The sequence below is a fragment of the Quercus suber genome, unplaced genomic scaffold, assembly GCF_002906115.3.
Source record: "Quercus suber isolate HL8 unplaced genomic scaffold, Cork oak 2.0 scaffold_7, whole genome shotgun sequence".
Taxonomy (NCBI): domain Eukaryota; kingdom Viridiplantae; phylum Streptophyta; class Magnoliopsida; order Fagales; family Fagaceae; genus Quercus; species Quercus suber.
The window spans coordinates 2,256,357-2,267,318 of NW_027069473.1; the positions used below are offsets into that span (position 1 = coordinate 2,256,357).

General features: G+C 32.6%; 1 long non-coding RNA gene across 1 annotated transcript; it reads left to right on the plus strand.

Annotated features, from left to right (window-relative positions):
* The first annotated feature begins 360 nt into the window (after positions 1-360).
* LOC136067947 (uncharacterized) lies at positions 361-3,341 on the plus strand. Its single transcript, XR_010629343.1, has 4 exons — positions 361-1,323; positions 1,423-1,463; positions 2,616-2,745; positions 2,891-3,341. It is a non-coding gene; the product is annotated as an uncharacterized LOC136067947 (long non-coding RNA).
* Positions 3,342-10,962: the final 7,621 nt, after the last annotated feature.

The window sequence follows — 10,962 nt, forward strand, 5'->3', positions numbered from 1 at the left end:
ATGAGGGAGATGAGGGAGCTTGGCGGCAAGCGAGAGAGAAAAAAAAATTGAGGAAGAAGGAAGACAGAAGAGAAGCTGGAGAGAGAGAGAGAGAGAATAGGAAATATATATTTAATGAGAGAGGAGAGAGAATTGTAATAAAAAATATTTTTTTTTTTACCTGTGAGCTACAGTACACATCTAAATATAGATGTGTACTGTAGCTGTGGAGCTAAATCTTTTAGATTTAGCTCCACTGCTGCGTGATGGTTTTTGTGATTTTAAGCTAAAAATATAGCATTATACCTATATAGCACCACTGCTGTGAGTGCTAACACTGTTTTTCACCCTTTAGTCTATTCCCTTTTTATGGTACTTTGATTGAGCAAAATTTTGGTGAGCTAGCCCATTTAATTGATCCGTAACTCACCATAAGATTAAAAAAAAAAAATCCGTATCAGTTTTCAAAAACCTTCTCTCACCATTCTTGCACCGCAAACTCTCAATCCTCTTACTTGGGCACATAATCATTCTCCTTCATGGTAGCCATATGATGCCTCGCTCATTCTCCTCCTCCTCGCTATCATACTTCAACTCGGGTGGTAGACTTGGCGACTTCTGATCCATGATCCAAATCCCTTCAGATTAAATCTGAGGATAGCTTTTCAGCGACAATTTGGTTCAGGCCGTTGAGTTATTAATAGATCTCAGCATATCGAATGAGTTTAATGGGGTTTTTTCAATTGGATGTAACAAAATTGTCTGGTTTTAGGGTTGTTATTGAATGGTTTAGTTTTTGAAGCTATTGTTGCAGCTAGATGGATTATCAGAGAAGGATGAGATTTTGTGTTATAAAGATGGGAATAACATTTGGGAGGAACATGTATAATCATTCCAGCTGGATTTGATGGGGTAGCTGGGCCGCATTTCCATAAGTCTAAGTTTATGTTTCTTCAACAAGTGTTGGGTCTCGCCTTATCTTCTTTTACTTGTAAGAAAATAGGAGAAGCTAGTTATCACTTGTCAGTATTGTCTAAAACACTGTAATATTTATCTAATACTATTCTAAACCAAAGTTAAGTGAGGGTTTTAAAGTATTTTATAACGAGTTATGTGCATCTGTTTTTGTTATTTTTTACTTTTCAGCTTTCACATGTTCTTTACAACAACACAAATCCTCCGGTATATGTTTATATCCCACATTTCAACTGTCCCCCAAAATCCTCTTTTTTTCTCTTTTCTTTCTTCTCATTCTCATCATTACAATTCAGTCAATTTCTTTCTCTGTAGAGGTGAGGTTGGTTCTCTCTACAATCTAGAGTCTCTAATTTCATCAAAGAAATGGTACTGATTTATTTTCCTAATATTCTCTTCCATTATGGTTTTCTGTCAATCTATGAATTCCCATTCGTAAACCTTTTCCTCTCTATTTGTTGAAATCAGGGAAAACCCTTAGAAGATGAAATTCTACCCGACTCTTAATGGTTAGTGATTTTTTAAACTCAATCATTTTACTTTAATTTTCGGGTTTTTCCACATGTTCTGTTATTTGTAAGCAGGGAGTTTGGAATTGTGGGATTTTGAATTATAAAATTATTGCTCAAGGTTGATTTTTTATTTTTTCCGTTGAAGAGATAGGTAGTGAGTATATGAATGAGACAGGTTCTTTCATAAGGGACATATATGGTTCATATGAGGAAGGCATTTTCCTGCAATTGCAATCTTCATATCTTTCGGTTCTTTAACCTGCCATCTGGGGCTCTACAACTGTTATTCTTTTTTGACGGAGTCCGACAACAATGCACTTTTGAGTTTTTGACAATTGTTTCATTGTTATGAACTTTATTATGTGTGTTTAAAGAGTTTGATCCTGTTTTTTTAATTCCTAGGTGATATAGTCTAAAAATTCATCATATATACCTAGGTGATCATTGTGTTTGCATGATGCAGTTGTTATCATTATCATAAGATGCTCAGTTATTATAAGTAGTATGTATGCATATCATTTTTAATCATCAGTTGTGAAGTTTGTTTATTAGAATGTTTTTTGATGCAACTATATTTATTAGAATGTTGTGGGCTATAGTTTTCTAATGCCTTTTGTAGTACCCAAAAAAAAAAAAAAGGCGGGGGGGGGGGGGGGGGGATCATCAATGGTGAAATTGGGCTTCATCTACACAACTAATAAGAGGAGATCTCTTTGATTTCAACTTTTTATATGTTCCATATTACGCTCACACCAATTATGATACCTCAAATTATATATTTTCCCTCTACTTTCTGTTTCATAAATAACCATTTTTTCCTTTTACACTTTTTGTTGTCAAATGTTCTAGTCTCATGGTTTGATTGTTGTGGTTCCTAAGAATGTTAGAAAAGGAAAAGATCAAAAACAAAAGAAAATGAAATGAAGTTTGTGTAATTAATTGTGAGACTGTTTGGTTTTTGAGGTAAAAGATAATATAAGAAAAACATCTTACCATGATGATGACAGTAATTATCATTTTTGGATTTCATCATTTTAGTTCTAAGAAAACTCAAAATCATTCTCAACTATTACTTGTAAAATTATCTGTTAGAAATTTTTGCAAGAAGCCATCATGTTCATGTCTTCTCTATTGTTTTCTTTTTGTTAGCTTGAAAAAGAAGGAAGCCCAAAGGATGGCTAAACCTCTTCTTGAATGTGAAAGAGGCTACAGAGAAGCATCTTTTGATATGTGTGAATACTTATCAGAGGGAGAGAGTTTACAAGTCTGTAGATGGCCGGTAGGTTTTGCAGCTTGTTTGGTTTCCAATTTTCATTTCATTACCCTGATCATTGGCTAGTTCAATCATTGAATACTGTTTTTTTTTTTTTTTTTTTTTTTTTTTGGTCTTGTATGGTTCTTTTCACATACTTTTGTCTATGCAGTGGCTTGTTCTGAACAAGCAGTTGAAGAAACCACTGCAAATCAGGTGTAATCTATAAAATATGCCATTGGAAAGTTATCTAGCTATGATCATTGGTATTTCCAATTCATCTCCAGTTGTCCATAACTTTCATAAATTCTTGAATTTTGAAATCCTTATAGGCTTTTTAGGACTTTTGGTGGTTAACTTTGATTTGCTCTGGTTTGGATTGGTTAATTTTGTAAATCAAACCAGCTGGTCTTAAAGCTGGTTTGTATAGTTTATGCAGAGAATTTAGAGTAGTGGGGTGCATAACATGTGACTTAGGTGTTTGTTGTAAGAGTTAAATAAGGAAGCTTTGTAAGCACCTTTCACCTTAAGTGAAGGCAATTTTAGCATATTCAGTTTGCAATTTGGCTGAATACTCTCTCTTTTTATGGACGTTTTTTGGTGGTTCTTTGCACTTTAAAATTTATCACTTTTATGAAGCCTTCATTAGCATGGAATAAACCTGTATTGTACATAAGAGATTTTTAATTCTCATGCTCACAGAGATGAAGAAACAGATATTAATAGGTAGCTGTTACTTTTGTAAATTTGATTGTTTGGAAGAACTGCTTCNCCCCCCCCCCCCTCTTTACTTTACTCGCTCCTCTTATATAGTCTTCATCGTCCTATCTTGTTCTTCCATCTGTTGATCATCCATTTGCCTTCCTTCTAACCGTCCGTCCCATCAAAGGCCTTATCAGCACTCAAGTGGTTCACCCTGATCAACGTCGCCCTGCTAAGGGGTTACATCCCCATTAATGCGGCCAGAGGAGTTAGGTGAATGCATTAAGTGTGGAGGTGACAACTTGCTCTGGGCTTGTCCCCACCTAAAATTATCCTCAATATGTCGAGGACGAATAGGTCCTCGGCGTGGATCCAAAAAAGAGTCTCTCCCTAAATTAGCCTCGGATGGTCATTCTTCCTCGGTGTGGGCCTTGGGCCTACTACAAGATGGACTGAGGCTATCAGGCCCACGGGCCCCACATAGCTATTTAGCACCACTATTGCTAATGCTCTAATGTGCCTCATGCTTGTTAGCAAGATTCAAACACAACTTACACCATGTTTGGTTGGAGGGATTATAGGAAGGATGGAAAACAATGGGTGGAAAATGGTGTGGAAAAAAATATTTTCTACTGTTTAGGAAGTAAAGACAATCAGAGAGGATGGAAAACCGGGAGAAAATTTTCCTCCCGGGCCCACCAATTTTTTTCCTCCCAAATCGGAAGGAAAACTGTGGGGAGAAAACTACCTTAAAGTGAAATTACACAAATGCCCTCTCCACTTACCCTCCTCACAACCACAAAGGCTGTTCTGGAATCAAGTAAAAAAAAAAAAAAAAGAGACTGAGAGCTGTAGAAAAAAAAGAGAGAAAGAACTTCTTGAATGATGGAGAAAAAGGAGCCATCAAGAATCCAATTACAAAGCCCACATGACTATGAGCCGAGCACCCAAGTCCTCCTTTGCCAATGGGTATGGAGGAAAAAAAAAAAAAAAGAAACACAGAGAGAGCAAGCTAGAGAAAAGAAAGAGAGAATGAGAGTGATGGATCATTTGCTGGAAGCCTGGAACGTGTGTGGAGAAAAAGAAAAAGAAAAAGAAGGGGGTGGAGATAACAACGTGTGGAGGAGATAGCGTAGAAAAAAAAAAAAAAAAAACAAAACAAAAAACAAAAAACAAAAACGTATGGATGAAATGAAAAGGGGGAAAACAGAAATAGTATAAAGCATAAAAAATCCTAATTGAGAGATGTTACTACAATATTTTTACAATAAATTTTAAGTAACAGATTGTTATTAGTTAATATTGATGAGTAAAAAAATAATTTCAGTGGTGAGTTCAAATTATAACTAATAACAACTTTTTACATAAATTTTGTTGTGAAAGTATTGCGAAAAATGTTGTGGACGTAACACTTCTTATTGAAAAATATAATTGTTGGTAAATTTTATATTATTTAATGAGTACAAATAAATCTATTTTTTACCTATTATGTAACAAGGGTATAATAGTCAATTTATATAAACTACTTTTTCTATCCTCTCACTTTTCTTTTCAACCAAATAAAAGAGTTTTCCATCCTTCTACTTTTCCATCCCTCCAACCAAACACACACGAGGAAAAATTAAATATTTTCCATCCTCCTATTTTTCCATCATCTCACAATTTTCCATTAAATCCTCTTACTTTTTTATTCTTCCAACCAAACAGACCCTTAGCAACAAGAGCTTCATTTCTAGCTTTCAATTGAAAAAGGTTTTCTCTGGAAGCGTAAGATATAGTGCGCCAATTAACAAGAAGAAGTTTTCTTTTTCTTTTTCTTTTGAGTAAATTACAATAACCTACCTTAAGGTTTGGGGTATTACCGAACACATCCCAAGGTTTTCCAAAATGACCAATTTGGTCCTTAATCACTAACACTGGTCGAGCACCGTTTACAATACCATTTTTTTTTCCTTTTTTTCCTTCTCTCCCTTCCCGCTAGAAAATCTCTCTCTCTCTCTAACCTCCAGGTCTCTCTCAAATCTCTGAAATTCTCATGGCTGACACAGACCCACACGCTACTAGACCTTTGTTCTTAGTGGATCCATCATCTTATGGTGGTGCTGGCTGAGGTTCACCGTGGAGGAGCCTGGTGGCTCACCCTCTCTTAAACTCTCTTCTGAGTTCTCTCTAACCGGTGAAACCCATGAGTTTGGTCACTGGCAACACTACCACGCAAAGGACTTCCCGATCCCCACTGCAAATTTGACGCCATCAACGCCGTTTATTGGAGTTTCGTCCCTCTCTCTCAGATCGAAACCCACATGGTGATGGTGGTGGTGCTTTGATCTGGATCTTGCCTTCAACAGACTCTCTCATCCTCTTTGTGGCAGTGTTGTAGATTGTGGCTGGCCTTTGGATTTCAGATTTGGGTAGTGTTTCGTCAGGAGACGATGAAGGTCGACGATGAAGCCGATCTTATGATATGGTGTGCTTTTTCTATTATCTCTTATGAGGTTGATGATAGTTGGGGTTGTGTTGATTTTCTATCTTGTTTGGCTGAGATTTTTGCTGGTTTTTTGGGGCTTCTGTTGGGGTTTTTAGAAGATTTCATTGGGAATTTACAAAGAGATTTATGTTTGTTGTTTGGCTTGGATATTTGCTGTTTTTTTGGGGGGTTTCTATTAGTTTGAAATGGAATTTTTATTTTTATTTTTTGTGATTTTTGCTGGTGTGTTGTTGGAGGTTAGAGACAGAGAGAAGAATTTTTTGGCGGGAAGGGAGAGAGGAGGAAAAGTAAAAAAAAAAAAAAAAGTTTAATAAACGGTGCACAAACAGTGTTAGCAACTAAGGACCAAATTGGTCATTTTTAAAAATCTTTGAATGTGCTTTGTAATAATCCAAACCTCAGAGTAGGTTATTGTAATTTACCCTTTTATTTTTATTTTTTTTCTTGGATGGAGCCCGCAAAAAATCTCCCTGCAATTTATTATCAATAGCATTGCAAACTTTGACAGGGAGATAACAACATTGCATAAAAAAATTCTGGAATGATGAGAAACAAGTCTTTTCAATGAAAAAATTAACGGTATTACTATTCTAGCCTTTGTGAAATTTTCAATTAAATTAAAATATATGATTCCATTGACTAATAAAATACAAATAATTTTATATTTTTCAAAGAAAATTAAATTTGATGACATAACAATATAAAATTTAATTAAAGAGTCTAATGTATAGCACTTAAAAAATTGTACCAATTTCTTACATCCCGAATTAATGAAAAGAAAAGAGACCACCCATTGTGTTTTGTAAATATAAGCTCTAAGAACGACAAAAGCCAAGCCAATTTATCAAACTAGTAGTAGTAGAAACTTTATATCTTAGTGCAAAAAAAAAAAAAAAAACCATATGTATTTGATTTTATATCCACCTTTGTTTGAGAGGAAAATATTGAAATTTTATCATTTCAAGGCATTGGTAAATATGAAACTTTTATTTCTTTTTGTATGTTTGATGGTAAAAAAGATAGAAATATTCTAAATCCAAATATTTTTGTGTGTTTATGTTTCTTAAGTTTCATTAAAATTATATTAATATTTTTAAATATAAAACGCATTATATGATTTTTATCTTTTATTGTATTAAAATTAGCTTAAGGTTTGCTATCATGCTAGGTGTGATGAAAATTTATACAATTATATGCAATGATTTACAAATATGTTGTTATAGTGTGGACAACTTGGCATTGAAGTGTGTTTACAGTATTATTTAAACTTTTCAACATATAAAATAAAGATGACATTAAAAAAAAAAAATCATCACATCTTTTATTTTCACGGGATGCGTGAGAATAAATAATTATTTTGTAATTGTAATATAATGTATAATTGTTCTTCAAAATTTGTTGAAGATAATTTGTTTTCCCTAAAAATTAACCAATTGCTATTTGGTCCAATTAGGTCTACTTTAGTTCACTTCGATCTAATTTGGTTCACTTGGTCAATTTTGGTCTCTTTCAGGCCATTTTTGATGTTGCAGAAACCTGAAGAAAGCATACACAATGCTCTCTTTGATGGATGGAAACTAAACTGTTAGTTTTTGGATAGTAAATCTCGAATCCACAAGGGGTTTCTTGAATCCACCAGAGAAAAAAACTGACAAAATGTCTGTGTTTATTGATAATAGTTTAATTTGCTTATGACGGCATACAAAACATTTAAATATTGAGAAAAAAGTCTAAAACCCTAATTTGCATTAATTATGCAATTAGGTGACAAAATACCAAAATTTACCAAAAATGGCAAAATTGAGTTAAATGCAGAATTATAAACTACTGACTTTAAGGGTTGTCCTAAAACAAGTAGGGTCTTATTCTGATTTTGAGCAAAAAGTATTAAGGAAACAAAAATGACTATAAATAGTAAAATTGCAATTTTTGAGGGCTAAATGGAGGAATTCACCATTTTTAGAGGGTACCTCATAGCAAAGTAACGACTATTGCTCAGAAGGTTGTTTCACTTCAGCCTACTAAATTTCATGCGATTTCGACTCTGTTGCCTAAATGATTTTTACTAGTGCTTATTTGTCTTGTGAGATTTTTGGCGCACTTGGGAGTCCAAAATGGCCATGGCAGTCTGTTTTACATCAATTTTGGACTAATTGGTTTTTAAATTGATCCTTTTTGTAGGTTTTCTTTTCAAGTTTAGCTCAAAAATCTATTTTTTTTTCTTAATTTTTGGGTTGAAAAGTATGAGTTTTTATTATATTTGGGCTAAACTCTTTAATTTTGAGTTAAAAAATACAAACAAATAGGCCTTAGAAATTAGAAATATGAGCCCTAAAATTAAAATGCAATAAAAATGATAAAATATTCAAAAGTCTTATTCAGTCCACTTTGGTTCTATTCGGTCTACTTTGGTCCATTCTATTCACTTTGGTTCTATTCGGTCCATTTTGTCCACTTGAGTCCTATTTAGTTGACTTATGTCCACTCTGTCTTATTCAGTCCACTTCAGTCCTATTCGGTCCTCCTTGTTACCATTCAGTCCTATTCTGTCTATTTGATCCACTTTGTTCTATTTGGTCCATTTGTGTCAAATTTGGTCCATTCAGACCATTTCGAACCATTTTGGTGTGCATTTAGGGAAAAGACATATTTGAGTTGAGAGTACCTATTCTAAATCCAAATTTCTTTTTAAAAATATAGATCTCAAACTCTAATTTCTAAACTCTTAAACATAGCATTTATTATTACTACAATTTTGTTGAGCCACATTAATGTAGCATTTCAATCCACTTCGGTTTGACTAAATTTAAGTGAAAGTCTTTCTAAACCTTAAGACTATGAATATACAAATCTAATCTCTAGGGTAGTTACTCATTTCTTTTAACATCATTACTTTTAAATGAATTGCATAAGGTTGATTATACCTTCAAGCAATATATATATATATATATATATAGATGTATGTATGTATGATCTTCATGTAAATAAATTATTCAAAATTTTCATTTTATCTTAAAAGAGATTATTATGATAATCAAAACTTATAACAAATTTATATTGAATATATATAATTTATTCTTAAAATTTTATTTAGATAATTTGTTTTCTCTATAAATTAAACAATTTCAAGAATTAATTTTCATCACTTTATTTTTACAAATATATAATTTTTAATTGATATTATTCTTAATGAAATGATCCATATTCTTCTAACTATTGTTATTATGCATTATATTTTCCTAATTTCTTTTGGTACAATTAAAATTTTTAAGTTTCAAAGTTATTATTCAAATTCTCATTCTTTTAAGGAGATTATTATGATAACCAAAACTTATCATATAATTACAATTGATATTACTTAAATAATTAATAGTACTCTTAACCCAAAGTTGTAATTTGCCTTGCTTAAGTAGGTATACCTAATTAGAATGAGGTGATATGAAATGAAGAAATTGACCAAATGGAATGAATAGACCTAAGTGGACAAAATGGACCAAATTGGATTGAATAGACCTAATTGGACTGAATAGACCTAAGTGGACCGAATTGACTAAAGTGGATTGAATAGACCTAAGTGGACCATATGGACCAAATTGGATCGAATAGCTCGAAGTGGACTGAATGGGCCAAATTGGATTGAAGTAGATCGAATGGATCGAATTGGATAGAATGGATTGAATAGGTTGAACAAAGTGGACCATCTGGACTGAATGAACCGTATTGGATTGAATTGACCGAAGTAGACTGAATGGACCTAATTGAACTGAAGTGGATCAAAGTAGATTGAATTGGACCAAAATTGAGTGAAGTGGACTGAAGTAGACTGAACCAGACCAAATTAATTAAATGGATTGGAATGGTCTAGATGTCGATCTGTTATTAGCATAGCCAAGATTGTATTTTGATATAAATTCAAATTCTTACTTCGAAAATAATCAAGTATTAACTCAAACCATAACTATAAGAGAGGGATATACTACTTATAATGAGGAATTAAAAAATACAACACCAAAATGTATGAACCCAAAATAGAGTTTTAAAAATCACAATGGTTCATCAATATAAAGTAGAGTTGCAAGAAAGAATTAAAAAATGAAGAGAGAGAGAGAGAGAGAGAGAGAGAGAGAGAGAGAGGGAGAGAATAGCCACTTTTCAAGAGAGAATGTGAGGGAATTATATTTATAGAAAATAATGTGAGAAGAAAAAAGTAAAAATAAGAAATATTGTAATAAACACCAAATTATCCAAGTCATATTATGTAATAAAATAACATTATATTCTTATATACTATCTTTATATATAATACAATAGGATTACATCTATGAAGTCAAAAATAAGGAAAAAAAAAAAAACTTAAAAACATAACTTAATTACATCAACCCAAAGCAAAGTTCCAAGTAGTACAAAAATTCATCAACTTAAAATAGAGATGCAAGAAAAATAATAAAAAAATCCACCAAAACATGGAAAAAAATTGGGAGAGAGAATTAACCTTATGTGTGTGGGAAAAATATGTATAGAATGAAATAGAGAATTGTAAATTTATAGTAAGAGGAGGAGAAGAAGAAAAGCCCAAAATTAAGGAAGGTAAAGGGATGTAAGAAAAGTGATATTAAGATAGACAGAAGTGGAGAAATGAAAAGGTCAAAGAGAGGGAAAAAAAATAGAGAAAGTATAAATTTAAGTTGAAAAATTAACTAAAAAAAGAATTTAAAAAGAGAGAGAGAATGTTGGAAATGAGTGGATGATGTGGCTGCTGATGTGGCTCAATAGGAGTGTGGCAACAAGAAATGCTATGCTTTAGCTTTTAGATATATATACTAGTCTTATTACATGAGCTTTGCACACGATTAGGCTCTTTTTTATTTTTTTTTATTTTGGGTTTAATGAAATAATGTTTAAAAGTGAGATAGAGATAGTGTCATAATTTTTAAGATCTTCTGTATGTGAAAATTGATAAAAGTTCAAAAGCCTAAAACTTATGAACTTAAAAAAAAAAAAAAAAAAAAAAATAATTTTTAAGATCTTCTGTATGTGAAAATTGATAAAAGTTC